Consider the following 15,065-nt stretch of genomic DNA (forward strand, 5'->3'; position numbering starts at 1 on the left):
CTCCCTCCCCAGCCCTGATGAAGGGTCATGCCTGAAACATCATGTCTGTTGGTCCTCGGATGCTGTCTGACCTGCTGTGCATTTTCCAATGCCACGCATTATCGTTTCTAATCAATCCCAAGCTCATTTGGGATCCAGGGCCTGTATCCCTAGTCCTGGCTAAGTGAAGTTTGTCATGTGAGAATTACCAATTGCCTGTGATCAATTTAACTTTCCTGAAATTATTTCCAAGCCAATACCTACCTCGCAAACTGCATTGCCGAAAGAAAGGTTGATCTGTCCATGTAGATTTTGTGCTGTGCACAAACTGCTTCCTACAATTGTCAATAACAGTAATTATAATTCAAAATTAATTTGTTAGCTATAAGATGCCTTGATGTCCTGAGGACATGAGAGTTGAAAGGTCACCCCAACGTGCTAGAAAGGAGATAACGGTAAAACTTGTGACTGGTACATGTAGCTGTGATGGCTGAGGGGTTAAGGCGTTGGACTTGAAATCCAATGGGGTCTCCCCACGCAGGTTCAATCCCTGTTTGCACGTTGCTTCTAGTCGGTTGCTTACTAGATTGTAAGAGCATCCTGTTTGGCCTGCTGTGAATGGTACATTCTGATTAAACCTGTCTTGGAAACCTCTCAATGGATTTTCTTTTATTATTCAACAATGTGGAAGCAACATCCAAATCCCAACTTCTGAACCCTCGCTTCAATGGAAAATGTTCAGGTGTCAGTCGTTGTTGCGGTTTACTGGGAGGAGATTGCAGTATTTTGATCTGATCCAGGCTGTTCATTCAAATAAACAACCACGTTGTCTTGTAGATTAGATTACTTAGTGTGGAAACAGGCCTTTCGGCCCAACAAGTCCACACCCACTCTCCGAAGAGCAACGCACCCAGACACATTACATTTACCCCTTCACCTAACACAACGGGCAATTTAGCATGGCCAATTCACCTAACCTGCACATTTTTGAACTGTGGGAGGAAACCGGAGCACCCAGAGGAAACCCACACAGACAAGGGGAGAATGTGCAAACTCCACACAGACTGTTGCCTGAGGCAGGAATTGAACCAGGGTCTCTGGCGCTGTGAGGTAGCAGTGCTAACCACTGTGCCACCGTGTTGCCGTGACACCCCTCTCTTCTTGAGGGGTGTTGTCTAACCCCCTCAATCTCTCAAATTGGGTCAGACAGAAGAGATTTGTGTTCCCATTCCAGTTAAGGCTGGTGAAGATGGCCAGTCCTTGGCCTAACCTGATCCGCTGGGTGGGGAACATTGTAATTGTCTGCCTTGCATTTATTTATCTTGTGCACTATCTCTTGTGCACTATTAGTGGGCGGCACGGTGGCACAATGGTTAGCACTGCTGCCTCACAGCGCCGGAGACCCGGGTTCAATTCCCGCCTCAGGCGACTGACTGTGTGGAGTTTGCACGTTCTCCCCGTGTCTGCGTGGGTTTCCTCCGGGTTCTCTGGTTTCCTCCCACAATCCAAAGATGTGCAGGTCAGGTGAATTGGCCATCCTAAATTGCCCGTCGTGTTAGGAAGGGGTAAATGTAGGGGTATGGGTGGGTTGCGCTTCGGCGGGTCGGTGTGGACTTGTTGGGCCGAAGGGCCTGTTTCCACACTGTAATGTAATCTAAAAAAAAATCTCTGTTCTGTCCTCTTATAGCCGTGACACTAGTTGTGTAGAACAAGAGGACGCTTGCCTGTAGAATGGGCCTGATTCTTCATTCTCACACAGTGAACTTTCCCATGATCAACATAATTGGATCAGTGTCGTGCAAGTGCGCCTTTGTCTCACTGCAATCTTCACAGTGGCATCAAAATGACAAGTTGAGGAAAACATGGAGTTCTTGCTCATGCAATATGAACCAGTACAGAACCAAACAGCACAAAATAGAATTGAGAGGTCAGGCGATCCTTTTCCTTGTCAATAAATGTGGAACTGTAAGAGCACTGAGCTAATCTCCATCATCTGGCCAAGACTCAATGAAGGAAGCAAAATGCTACTGTTGCTACTGGCTACAATACAATATTGTCACGCGTACTCCATTGTAGGAGTACATTGAAAAGGTTTTCTAACGCTACCTTCTTATGGTGACATCTTAGGTACAAGTACCTCAGTACAATTCATGGATGCAGCAGAGGAATAAAAATAGTTGCATTACTTCACAGTTGAAAATAAGTTAAAAATAGGATATCATTAAAGGGTTGACATTATACTAAGGTAGGAAGTTTCAAATAGACACCACAGTGTAGCAGCTCAGCACAGGCCCTCCACACGCGGTCTAACCGCCCACGCCAGACCCCAGCCAACAGTCGGCACCGCTGTGCTCCAAGCCCTGGACTGCTCCGTACCAGCACTCAGCTGCTACAAGGTAAGGGCCAGGATTATCTCCCCCGCCTCACCTACTCTGCCCAGGACACGATGTGCACACACTGCTCCGGGGCTGTTTTCCCCACTCCCTGCTCTGGGGCTACAAAGTAATTATATCCATTCACTATCTGGCTGAACTTCAATTTAGGACCGCTCCTACAGAATATTGACACACGACACAATGTGTAACCGTCTAGGTGTGGCTCGGGCTCAAACTACATGAGGTCCTCACTCACACTTAGCGGGTCTTAAATACATTTTACCAGAGTATAGACTTAGTGTTATAGAGGCTACCTCAGAGTGCAACAGGATCTTGATCAGCTGGGCCAATAGGCGGAGGAGTGGCAGATGGAGTTTAATTTAGATAAATGTGAGGTGTTGCATTTTGGAAAGGCAAATCAGGGCAGGACTCATACACTTAATGGTAAGGTCCTAGAGAGTGTTGCTGAACAAAGAGACTGTGGAGTGCAGGTTCATAGTTCATTGAAAGTAGAGTCGCTGGTTGATAGGATAGTGAAGAAGGTGTTTGGTACACGTTCCATTATTGGTCAGTGTATTGAGTACAGGAGTTGGGTGGTCATGTTGTGGCTGTATATGACATTGGTTGGGCCACTGTTGGAATATTGCGTGCAATTCTGGTCTCCTTCCAATCGAAAAGATGTTGCAAAACTTGAAAGGGTTCATAAGGGATTTACAAGGATGTTGCCAGTGTTGGAGGATTTGAGCTATAGGGAGAGATTGAATAGGCTGAGGCTGTTTTCCCTGGAGCGTCGGAGGCTGAGGGGTGACCTTATAGAGGTTTATAAAATCATGAGGGGCATGGATAAGGTAAATAGACAAGATCTCTTCCTTGGAGTGGGCAAGTCCAGAATGAGAGGACATAGGTTTAGGGAGAGAGGGGAAAATGTTAGAAGGGACCTAAGGGGCAACTTTTTCATGCAGAGGGTGGTGCATGTGTGGAATGAGCTATCAGAGGAAGTGGTGGAGACTGGAACAATTACAACATTTAAAAGGCATCTGGATGGGTACATTAATAGGGAGGATTTAAAGGGATATGGGCCAAGTGCTGGCAAATGGGACTAGATTAGGTTGGGGTATCTGGTTGGCATGGACGAGTTGAACCGAAGGTTCTGTTTCTGTGCTGTACATCTCTATGACTATGACAAGGTTCTTAAATGTTCAGCTCTTACAGTTGCTGACTGCTTGAGCAATTTTCTTAAAGGTCTATATGAGGAATCTTCAGATCTCCACGGACACCAGTGTTCTGCCTGCTGTAGCTAAATGGAGTCTTCATTAATCCCAGCAATGCTGGATCATCACCCCTGTATATCATAGTGACAGAGGGATCAGGTAGATTTGCTGCCACCATCCTCTTTCCTGGTCGGGATCTCCAGAAACCCTGTTTGGTCGAGTGTGGCAGAGGAACACATCTTGGTAGAAGAAGGCCTTGTCTTAACAAAGATGTTGACCTGCTGTGCTTTTCCAGCAACACATTATCAGCTCTGATCTACAGCATCTGCAGGTCCTCACTTTCTCCTTAACAAAGATGTTGTTTGTTGCATGGAAGCAACTCGGTAGAAGTTGCATGAGCCTGACAAATATTGTTACTGAGATTAAGGGAGACACAGTTGATCGCTTGCCTGAGTTCAGGTGACACCATGATATTGAGCAGTGCCCACTGTACTCAGCATCACACCTTCGAGATCCCTTTTACAATATGTCCCTGATGGTGAACTCATTTGCTGCTGCTGTATCACATCGCAGCCTGGTTGCATTGACCAACCTGAGATTTTTCCCAGCATTGAGCAAGGTGAGTTATGTAATTCTGGAAATGGGTGCCTTTCCAAGGTAACAGAAGGAAACAATCCCGTCTACTTGGATTTCTGTTTATGTCGTCGGTCTGTTTGTTCTTTTCCCAGTTCTGCTGCCGGGAGGAGTTAATTCCAGATAAGGAGTTCACTTTACCACATAATAAAGCTCCCAGATTGCTTTTAAAAGACTCCGAAGGATTGAAAACAAATCCGACAGGTTCCTGGCCATTCTGGGAGAATTGGAAACCTACCTGAAAATGGCCTTCCCATCAAAAGCTGTTACATGAAGACAATGGGACAAGATGCTCGTGTGGCAGAGATGGGGAGAGTGGAGTGGGGTTGGAGGTTTTGACATTTCCCCATTGGCCCTGTTTTTGTTTGGGGGTGGGGGGGGGTGTAGTGTGAAGTGGGAAGAGGTGGGGACAGAATGATAAAAGGCCCGTCGCCTTCCTACCCATCCTAGAGCTCCCCCTATAATTCAGGCAGGTGGGTGGGTGCCAATCCAACAGCCCAGTCACTGTATGTAACTAAATAATTAGAGTCAACTGGGTTTGGTAAAGCTCACTTGACCAAAACAGCACCCTGCCCATGCCTTAATATGGCAGGCCGGAAGATGTGGGCAACCTTTTAGAAAAAAGTGTGGGAAGGAACTGGGTGTTATGTCTGAAGGATGCACTTTGCCCATTGGGTCTTCCCCTTGCCAGAAGTTAGTAACCCACCACTTAATTAATGCCCCGATATACCTGCATGTGAGGTTCCATTAGGTCCTTCTTGGGCCTGCCTGCAGTACTGGCAGTGCCTACTAGAGGTCTACCAACCAAGCAGATTGGCCTGCAGTTCCAGAGGGTGCCACTGAGGAGCAGAAGTCCTACTCTGCACCCACAGCACTTAATCTCTGCATTCTGGATTAGTGGTGCTGGAAGAGCACAGCAGTTCAGGCAACATCCAAAGAGCAGCGAAATCGATGTTTCGGGAAAAAGCCCTTCTGACCTTGCCCGTCAACCTGCTGCCTACTTTCTCATGGGGTTGGTGAACCATCCGACCCCGAACCTCCTCCGTGTAAATTTCTGCCCCAGGTTCCTGGTAAGTCTTTTTGTAGGCATGGTCTGGCTGGCAGAAACATCTCTGTCAAAGAAAGAGAGGGTAAAAGAACCCTCCTTATGAATACCTGCTCTTAAGCAACCTGTAGGCTGGAACTGCATTGGGACTTGAACTTTGTACTTGATAAACCCTACCAGGCCTCACTATTACATCCTAAAACTGGAGAATGACAGCAAATACCTGCATTGTGAGTATGAAACCAAAGAGAATCCATCCTTTTAACAAGCAGAGTTTTTCTTCAGTGGCTGCCAAGGATCACAATCCTTCATCACATCAAGTCTTCACCCCAGGGAAAAGCAAGTATTGGAAAGAACTGTCAAAATCCTAAAGCATAACACTTGCTAATTTTATCATCACAATCTTTTCCTGGTTCCTATGTTTGAGAGCATGGAGTTGTGTATATTCTGTTGTTGAACAATAAACATTTAGCCTTTCTTTTTAAACTCATACAAAGCCAGGCAATTACAGTACTGGAGAGCTAAGACACCATTTGTAAACATGCTGTTCTTTAGCCGATGGATAGGTGAAGGACAAAGTGAATGCTTCACTGCTACCCCGTCTCTACCTGTCTGCTTACCTCAGAAACTTCACAACTCCGACAACTCCACAACCCTCCAAGGTATCTGCACTGATCTCATTCTAACTGTTTTGTTCACCTCTGATTTTATTTGCTGCAAGATTGATGGCTGTATCACCATCCTTCCAAATCCTAAGCTCTGGAATTCCCTCCCTAAGCGTTTTCACTCCACTTCCTCTCTCTGCTTCTGTAAGACACCCTTTAAGACCTGCTCTTTTGACTAAGCTTTTGGCTAGCTGCGCTAAAGTCCATTGGCGTTCCTTATTCTTTCATTAGATAGAAATTTGCTGCCTATCCCTAATTACCCTTGAACGGATGAGTGTTTTGCAAGGATATTTCAGAGGGCAGTTAAGAACCAACCACATTGCTGTGGGTCTGGAATTAGATGTGGCCCAGTCCAAGGAAGGAAGCAGAATTTCTTCTTGAAAGGACTTCAGGACTGGTGCACACTTTTGCAGCAATCACTGAGAACAAACTAGCTTGCACTTCCAAGTTTATTCATGGAATTCCACTCGTTGCTGCAGAGGGATTTGAACCAGAGCATTCACCTTCATATCCAGATTACTCATCCAGTGACCACTTAGGTTGATTTACTTAAAAAAAAGTAACTTCTGCTGTAGCCAAGGGCTGAACTGAAGTAAGCTTTCGAATCAACCATGCCAAGTAAAATATAGAAATACAAAAATTGATTTAATGAATAGAGTAGGATGACATACTGATCTTTTCAACACATGCTTGTTACTATAGGCAAAAACTGAACAGCAACATTCATTTCCACCCACAAACCTAGGCAGGTGACAGCGCCTGAGAGAGATGAGTCATGTTTGACTACCCATGACATCACTGACCTGTCTGAATACTTTTATCTCAGTATGAGTCTGTCCTTAGACAGTCACTAGATGGCAATCAGGAGCATACTTTGTCCTTTCAAGGCTGGGTGACTGTGGCTAATTGTAGAAAAACGTGCACTGCCTCAGAGGAGGTTGATTCCTCACGTCAAGAACCATTCTCGTCCATTTGGCCCAGTCACTCACTGCCTCAACCATAAATTGTAGAAGTTATGAATGTATATTCGTGCAACATCTTATCTCCCCACCCCAGTCCAGTGTTCCAGATTTTTTTTTAAAAATCACACAACACCAGATTATAGTAGAACAAGTTTATTTGGAAGCACTAGCTTTCAAATAAACCTGTTGGACTATAACCTGGTGTGTGTTTTTTTAACTGTGTCCACCCCAGTCCAACACAGGCTCCTCCACATCAGAATGTTTTGTTCAACCCGGAAAGGATTATATGCAAAGTGCGGTCCGTGTTAATATGCCAACAATTTTCACACAAGAGAAGCTGCCATAATAAATAAATGAGTAACCCTATAACCTCATTGATGGTTTTTTTGCTGAAGAAAACCACGTTGCCCAGAGCATCAGGGTCTTTGACAGCCACCTGAGATGGCAGATGATTTAACACCATCGTTGATTGTGTAGCTTTCAACCTTCTGATTTAAAGATAACAAAAAGGATACAATAGTCTAAGCTAACAACACTTTTATTCGTTGACAGAATGATCTGTTGCTCCAGTGAAGATGCCATGGATGAAAATGGTGAAGCACACTGTTTTGTTTGAAACTGTTTTTGTCTCATTCATGGGATGGTCCACCATTTACTGCCCATCACTCGTTACCCTTGAGAAAGTGGTAGCGAGCTGCCTTCTTGAACAGCTGTGGATCATTGGCCATAGACCAGCCATGATCCCATTGAATGATGGAACAGGTTCGAGGGGCTAAATGGCCTCCATCTGTTGCAATGTTTCAAAATAAAGATTCCCCTACACTGTCCAAATCAAACACTCTCAGGGGCGGGGTTAGAATGGGGTTAGGTAGTCAGGTAATGCCATTAGGAAGGGCTACAAAAGTTTTTAATCTGTGAATCCTGGGAGGGTCACTTTCAGGGGGCATGCATTGGAGAGTCTGGAGTGGGAGTGACTGCGCATGCAATTTTCAGGAGACCCCTGCCCTGTTGAGTCAGATACCACTCTGAGAGTACGACACAGAACCTGGAGATGATTTGCTCTCCAGGGGTACAGTTGAGATTGTTCTAAGTGTGATGTATTTTTGCATTTGTGAGGAGTCCACATTTTTGAATAAAACTTGCTGAGATCTTGAAACAAATTTTCAAAGGACAATCTGCCACAACTATCAGAAAAGACAACGTCACTGATCTGCAGGCGACTGTATATGTAAGTGCAAGAAATTTTGCATGCTGATATCACCAGCACACATCCGAACAGCAGAAGGATACTGAACATTAATATGTTCAAGTGTGCAGAAAATCTTTAGAGACTTATGTGGAATTGACTCTGCACCCAGCATTAATTATTGTGGCTTAATGCATTATTTATCTCCTGTAATTTGCTGCCATTTCTCTAATCTTTGCTGAGCTTCAGATTCCTGCACTTCAGAAACATGTTGGCAGCTGCACCTTGTTAAGTGTAAATTCCTCAGTAATTGATGGCTTAAAAGCTATGGGGGCAGTACGAAGGATTGGACTGCAGTACGTTACTGAGCTCCAGGTTTACTTATGTGGCTAAATAATCTATCTAAAAGGTTGTAATGAGGTTTTGTCAATCGCACATTGTACATCTAAAAACAATGCAAATGAATCCTGGATCAATAAATCTTCTAAGCACTTGAACGGAGGATATTTTTAATTTCTTCTGCAACAGCCACAAAGTCAGGACAAATCCCAGGTTATACTTTCTGTGACATCTCAGTTGCCTGATGTTCCACTGGCTTTTCAACCACAGTAGGCATCACTCCCACCTGTGACTCAGCTATACCATTCCCAAAGATAAACTGTATCTCTGGGAAAGAGAATTTCTCTATTACTCCTTCGAAACCTTCATCACTTTTCATCAGACTCTCCAACGTCACTTTATACAAGGGAACACGACTCTGCTCACCATGAATTCCACATATTGACACCTTTTCTGACAATATTGCTTCCAAATTACATACCTCCTCATCTCTTGGTGCTGCATCACTTAAAAATCTCAATTTTCTTACCTCCTACTTCTGGTACACAAGAAAACCTTTCCCGCACAAGTAAAGTCTTTTAAGAGATTTGATACTTTCATTATTAACCAACCAGGTTGTACATTCATTTGCAGCTCTTTAGCTTACACTGGAATCTACTTTATCTCCTGTAATTTCACCAGATTTGATGGAATTGTGAAACCAGAAGCTATGAAAGATGATGGATACATCACTGTAAAACATAAGATAATGGGAAATGCAATGGGAAGTTTTCGATCATGTTGTAAAATGTGAGAGGAAATCTCAGGTTACTGCCTTCACTTTACCGTGAGGCATCTATTATGGTGTATAATAAATAAAGTTAGATTTAACTTCATGATTGCTTATGTGATTCAGTGCAGCAATTTTCACCTTTGCTTCTAGCCTAATAAGTCAAACAGTTGAGTACAGTGGCAGCCAAGGTTTGGAGGGGGAGGGGGGAGAGAAAGAGAGAGAGAGAGAGAGAGAGAGACAGGGGGTGAGGGTGAGGGTGGGGGCGGGTGGGGTGATGCGTTCACATGTGTGCTCATCTTATGCCAAGCCTGTCATTGGGCAAACAGTGCTGTTGTCTGATTCAGGAGGATGAAAGATGAAAATGGGCAGTCTGAGGATATTTTTAATTCCTTCTGCAATACTACAAAGACTACCATGGGCAGTCTGTAGGTACAAATGGGCCTCGTTGGTGTTTGCTCAGTGTAGCCTACATTCCTTAAAGGGACCACCAGAGAGTTTTCCATACATCGATAAAGAAATATTACATGTTAGTTTTGTTGGGCTGAGAGAATCAGCAGTGCTCTTTCCTTGATGTACACCAAAATTGCAGCTAACGATTGGCCTGTAAGTGGCCTCTACTCCTCCTCAGATCCAACTTACAGGACAGCACAGCGAGAGAGCTGCTCAACCTCACAGTCTCTCACAGTTGGAAAGGTGTACAATGTTATGCACAGTTTGCCAGTACCATTCAATGATGGTGGATTTGAACAGGGAATATAATGTCTCCTGTGCAGGACTTTTCGGACCTATTTCAGCAGCGATTTAACCCCATTTTTCTGTTCCAATCAGGCTGTGCAGTTCCCACAGACAATGCAACAGTGCGAGAGCAGTAATCGATACCACATTCAGATTATTAGCTGTCCTGCAGGGCAGGAGTTGAGGGAAGTTGGATGGCTCTGTGCTGTTGGAAGGAACCAAGGAAGAAGTATTAGGAATTGGTGAGCAGCTAAGTACCAGAGTCAGTCTTCAGAAGTGGTCCTGGGGAGCTATGACAGTGGATAGTTGTTCCCTCTACACTCGAGGGATTGAAAAGGCACAGGTCATATTTGTCTTTTATTTGTTCATGGAATGTGGGCGTTGCTAGCTATACTAAGATTTCTTGCCCATCCCTAATTGACTATATGGCAGCTGAGAGTCGACCACATCACTGTGAGTCTGCAGTCACATGTAAGTCAGTCCAGATAAGGATGGCAGATTTCCCCAAAAGGCTTGATGAAACTGAACAAGATTGGGGTTCAAAGAAAACCCAGCAATATGTTTAGCTTGGTGAAGTTAGCTGTGGACAAAAAGCTAGGGTTGTACCATAACAAGTATTGGGGTGCAGCTTAAAGGTCACGGGTAATGTGAATCCAGGAGAGTGATCAACTGTTACAGGAGCTGTCATTGAGGCAGTTGATGACAGAGTGGTACTTGAGAGGGACTTTCAAGGCAGGCTTGGCAAAACTAAAGCAATGTGATTCCTTAGTGATATTCAATAACATCTGATGACCCACCACATCATTGTCTATCTTGACTGCATTTATCATTTGATATATTTTCCAAGGTTTTGATCACATTACATTAACCATGTTTACACATTAATTCTGAGTGTTAGAAATGGGGTGTGTCTACATCGGACATTGAGTTACCAGTCTAATTTACAAATGGTTGTTGTTTATTCAAAACCTTGGAATCTTGTGAAGTGAATCTGGAGAAACTCTGCAGGTCTAGCTGCATCCATGGAGAGAGAAATAGAATTAACATAGAAGCTTTAAAAACTCAGGTTTCTAATTTTGGTTTGGCAATTGTAAGGTTGCATTAGCAGTAGTAAGTTTTATTATGAGATTAATTAAAATAAACTAAGACCAAAAACTTTCATGCACAATAAAGATGGCAGGGTAGGTGTTATGTAGATATCTGCAGACTGTGGGAGCTGTTGGATGCCACTGTGATCCAAGTCGATCACATTTTCTGTAACTGGTGGCATTTTTGAGTGGCTTCAATCACAGTCAATGAGCAAAAAGGTTGAGATCCACGCTGCAATGCAGTGGGGGAAGACTTTATTCCAGAAGGCAGACACACCCCTCAGGATAGGGTTGTCTGACTTGGTCAGTGACCGGGATGGTTGGGTGTGAGTGCTAATGGGGCAAGTCATGGACTCATTGAGATGTACAGCACAGAAACAGACCCTTTGGTCCATCTCATCCATGCCGACAGGATATCCTAAATTAATCTAATCCCATTTGCCAGCACTTGGCCCATATCCCTCTAAATCCTTCCAATTCATATCTCCATCCAGATGCATTTTAAATGTTGTAATTGTACCAGTCTCCACCACTTCCTCTGGCAGCTCGTTCCATACACGCACCACCCTTTGTGTGAAAAAATTGCCCCTTCCGTCCCTTTTAAATGTTTCCCCTCTCACCCTAAACCTATGCCCTTTAGTGGGTATTGAAAAGATAGAATCGGAGGAACCTCAGCATTGTAAATGTCTCATATGGATGAGAGCAGGGCCTGCAATCTGGATGGTCAAACTGAGCACTATGGTGTAGGAAGCCATTCCAGAAGGGGGCATGAATAGGAATGCAGTGGTAATAGGGGATAGGATAGCCAGTGGGTTACATACAGTTCTCTGCATTTGACAGCACAAGTCCAAAAGGCTATATTGCTTGCACCATATTGGGGGTCAAGACATCTGCACTGGGATAGAGTGGTGAGAGAGAGAACATCCAGTTGTCACAGTCCACTTGGGTAGAACCAACATAGCTGGAGTAGGAAAGAGGTTCTGCTTCAGGAGTGAGAGTTGTTAGGGGTAAATTTTAAAATCTCGAATGTAATAATGTCTGAAACATTACCTGAGCAACAAAGAAATTGGTGTAGCATAAATAAACTTAGGGAGATAAATTGTGACTCAGAGACTTGTCTGGGATGAAGGGATTTCAATTTACGGGCCAAGGCACCAGTGAAGAGGGAAACTGGGAGCAGTCCTGTTGGAATGAGCTTTATCCGAACTGTGCTGGGCCCAATGTTTTGAGGCATCATATAACTAGAGTTGTAGAGAGGGTTTTAATTAAATAGTTTGGGGTGGGTGGGGGAGTGAAGAGATGTAGTAATTCACAGGGAATCAACAAGACAAGAGTTCAGGCTAATAATTTGGACAGTGATGGGACAGAGGATGCCAACATAAGATTTGCATCAGCAGATAAGGCCAGAGATTGTAACAATGGTAAAATGATACAGTTAAAATCTTTGTATCTGTATGTGAGCAACATCTGTGCCAAGATGTTAGCACAAATAGAAATCTGTAAGACTTGAGAGCCATTACAGAGACATGGTTACAGGGTGATGAATATTGAGACCTGAATATTGAGAGATATTTGACATTTGAAAAGGTAGAGAGTAAGAGCTCATTGTGAAAGATGTGAAAGATGACCTTAGCTTAAAGAGCAAGATGTAGAGTCAGTTTACATAGAGTTGAGAAACAGCAAATGCCAAAGGTTACAGGAGGGAGCAATTTACAGTCTCCCTAACAGACATAATAATATAGAAAGAGTGTATAGGAAGGTGTGAATGAAGTTCTGCAAACAAAAAATGGTGGCATTAATCAAATGTAGATTGGATGAATCACATTGGCAATGGAGACCTGGAAAATTTGGGACTGTACAGTATTTTAGAACAATAAGTTTCAACCAGGGAGCAGGCTATTCTAGACCTGATAATGAGCAATGAGACTGGCTACAACCAAGCTAGTTACATTTTTCACAGCTAACATTTGCTAGAATTCTTTGATAAGAAGATTTTAGTAGGTTGCTTAAATTATAATGAGATCAGGCAGAGTCAACATGGCTTTGTGAAAGGGAAATTGCATTTAAATAATTTACAAGAGATTTTTGAGGAAGTGGGCGGCACGGTGGTACAGTGGCTAGCACTGCTGCCTCACAGTGTCAGAGTTCCTCTGCCAGGTTCAATTCCCACCTCAGGCGACTGACTGTGTGAATGTTTGCACGTTCTTCCTGTGTTTGCGTGGGTTTCCTCCGGGTGCTCCAGTTTCCTCCCACAGTCCAAAAATGTGCACGTTAGGTGAATTGGCCATGCTAAATTGCCCGTAGTGTTAGGTGAAGGAGTAAATGCAGGGGAATGGGTCTGGGTGGGTTGCGCTTCGGCGGGTCGGTGTGGACTTGTTGGGCCGAAGGGCCTGTTTCCACATTGTAAGTAATCTAAATCTAAGAAAATCTAAAGTAATCTAATCTAAATCTAACAAACAATATTACATTCCCCCCTTGGTGAGACCACACCTAGAATACTGTTTAGAGTTTTCCTGTATAGGTCTTAGTTGAAAAAGGATGTAACTAGAGTAGAAGCTGTTCAGAAACTGTTTGTTGGAGACTCGACTCATTCCTGGGATGGAGGGCTGATATTTTGCAGAAAGGTTAAAAAGGTTGGGCCTATACTCTTTGAAGAACGATAGGTAGTCCTGTGGGAACTTGATAAGGTGGATCCAGAGATGCTTTCGCTTATGGGGTAAATCCAGACTAGGGCACGTGGTTTAAGAATGAGGTCTTCCTTTTAAGAAGGAGATGAGAAGAACTTTCTTTTCTCTCTGAGAGGATATTTCGAGGAATTCTTTTCTCCAGAAAGCAGTGAGGTTAGGTCATTGAATTTATTCAAGCCTGTGGTTGATAGATTTTGATGGATGAGAATCAAGTGTTATGAAGGGGCCAGATACAAAAATGAAGTTGAGATCCCAACCAAATCAGTCCTTATCAATTTGGAGGACCAGGCTGGAAGGGTCAAATGTCCTTCAGCTCCTTTGTCTTCTGTTCATTTGAATTGTGACATGAAGTTATAGGGTATCTTTTCTAAATGCCTCAAAACACAATATAAAATTATTTGCTCTCAACTAATTCCTTGGTTCAAACATGGATTAAAGAGCTGAACTGTAAAGATGGTGTGAGAGTGACAGTTCTTGAGATTAAGGCTGCATCTGACTGAGTGTGACACCAAGCAATTATAGCAAAACTGGAGTCTCTGGGAATCAAGGGGGAAATTCTTTGTTGTTTGAAGTCATACCTGGCATGAAGGATGATGCCTGCGGTTGTTGGAGAGCAACATTCTCAGCTTCTGGAAACCTCTGCCAGAGTTCCTCAGGGAAGTGTCATGGGCCCAACTTCCTTCAGTGTCTTCATTCAGCCATCATAAGGTCAGGAGTTCATTGATTATCCTGCAGCAAAACTTGGACAATATCCAGGCTCAGGCTGACAGTTGGCAAGTAACATTTGCGCCACACAAGTGCCAGGCAATGATAATCTTCAACAAGATTAGGGTGGCACAGTGGTTAGCACTGCTGCCTCACAGCGCCAGAGTACAGGATTCAATTCCCACCTCAGGCAACTGTCTGTGTGGAGTCTGCACATTCTCCCTTGTCTGTGTGGGTTTCCTCCGGATGCTTCGGTTTCCTCCCACAGTCCAAAAATGTGCAGGTTAGGTAAATTGGCCACGCTAAATTGCCCATAATGTTAGGTGAAGCGGTAAATGTCTGGGTGGTTTGCTCTTCTGAGGGTCGGTGTGGACTTGCTGGGCCGAAGGGCCTATTTCCACACTGTAGGTAATGTAATCTAATCTAAAAAAGAATCTAACCATAACCCCTTGACATTCAGTGATATTGCCAGTGCTAACTTCCCCCTAGTATCAACATCCTGGAGATTACCATTGTCCAGAAGTTGAACTATACTCAGCATTTAAATGCAGTGCTAAAGGAGCAGGTCAGAGGTTAGGAATCCTGTAGTGGGGAACTTGCATCCTGTCTCCCCATCATTGTGGTCTACCATCTTCAAGCCACAATTCAAGAGCGTTATGGAATACTCCCCACTTGCCTGAATG

General features: G+C 43.9%; 1 non-coding gene across 1 annotated transcript; it reads left to right on the forward strand.

Annotated features, from left to right (window-relative positions):
• The first annotated feature begins 459 nt into the window (after positions 1-459).
• trnas-uga lies at positions 460-545 on the forward strand. Its single transcript has one exon. It is a non-coding gene; the product is annotated as a tRNA-Ser (tRNA).
• The last annotated feature ends 14,520 nt before the right edge of the window (positions 546-15,065 follow it).

The sequence above is a fragment of the Chiloscyllium plagiosum genome, chromosome 10 (genome assembly GCF_004010195.1).
Source record: "Chiloscyllium plagiosum isolate BGI_BamShark_2017 chromosome 10, ASM401019v2, whole genome shotgun sequence".
Taxonomy (NCBI): domain Eukaryota; kingdom Metazoa; phylum Chordata; class Chondrichthyes; order Orectolobiformes; family Hemiscylliidae; genus Chiloscyllium; species Chiloscyllium plagiosum.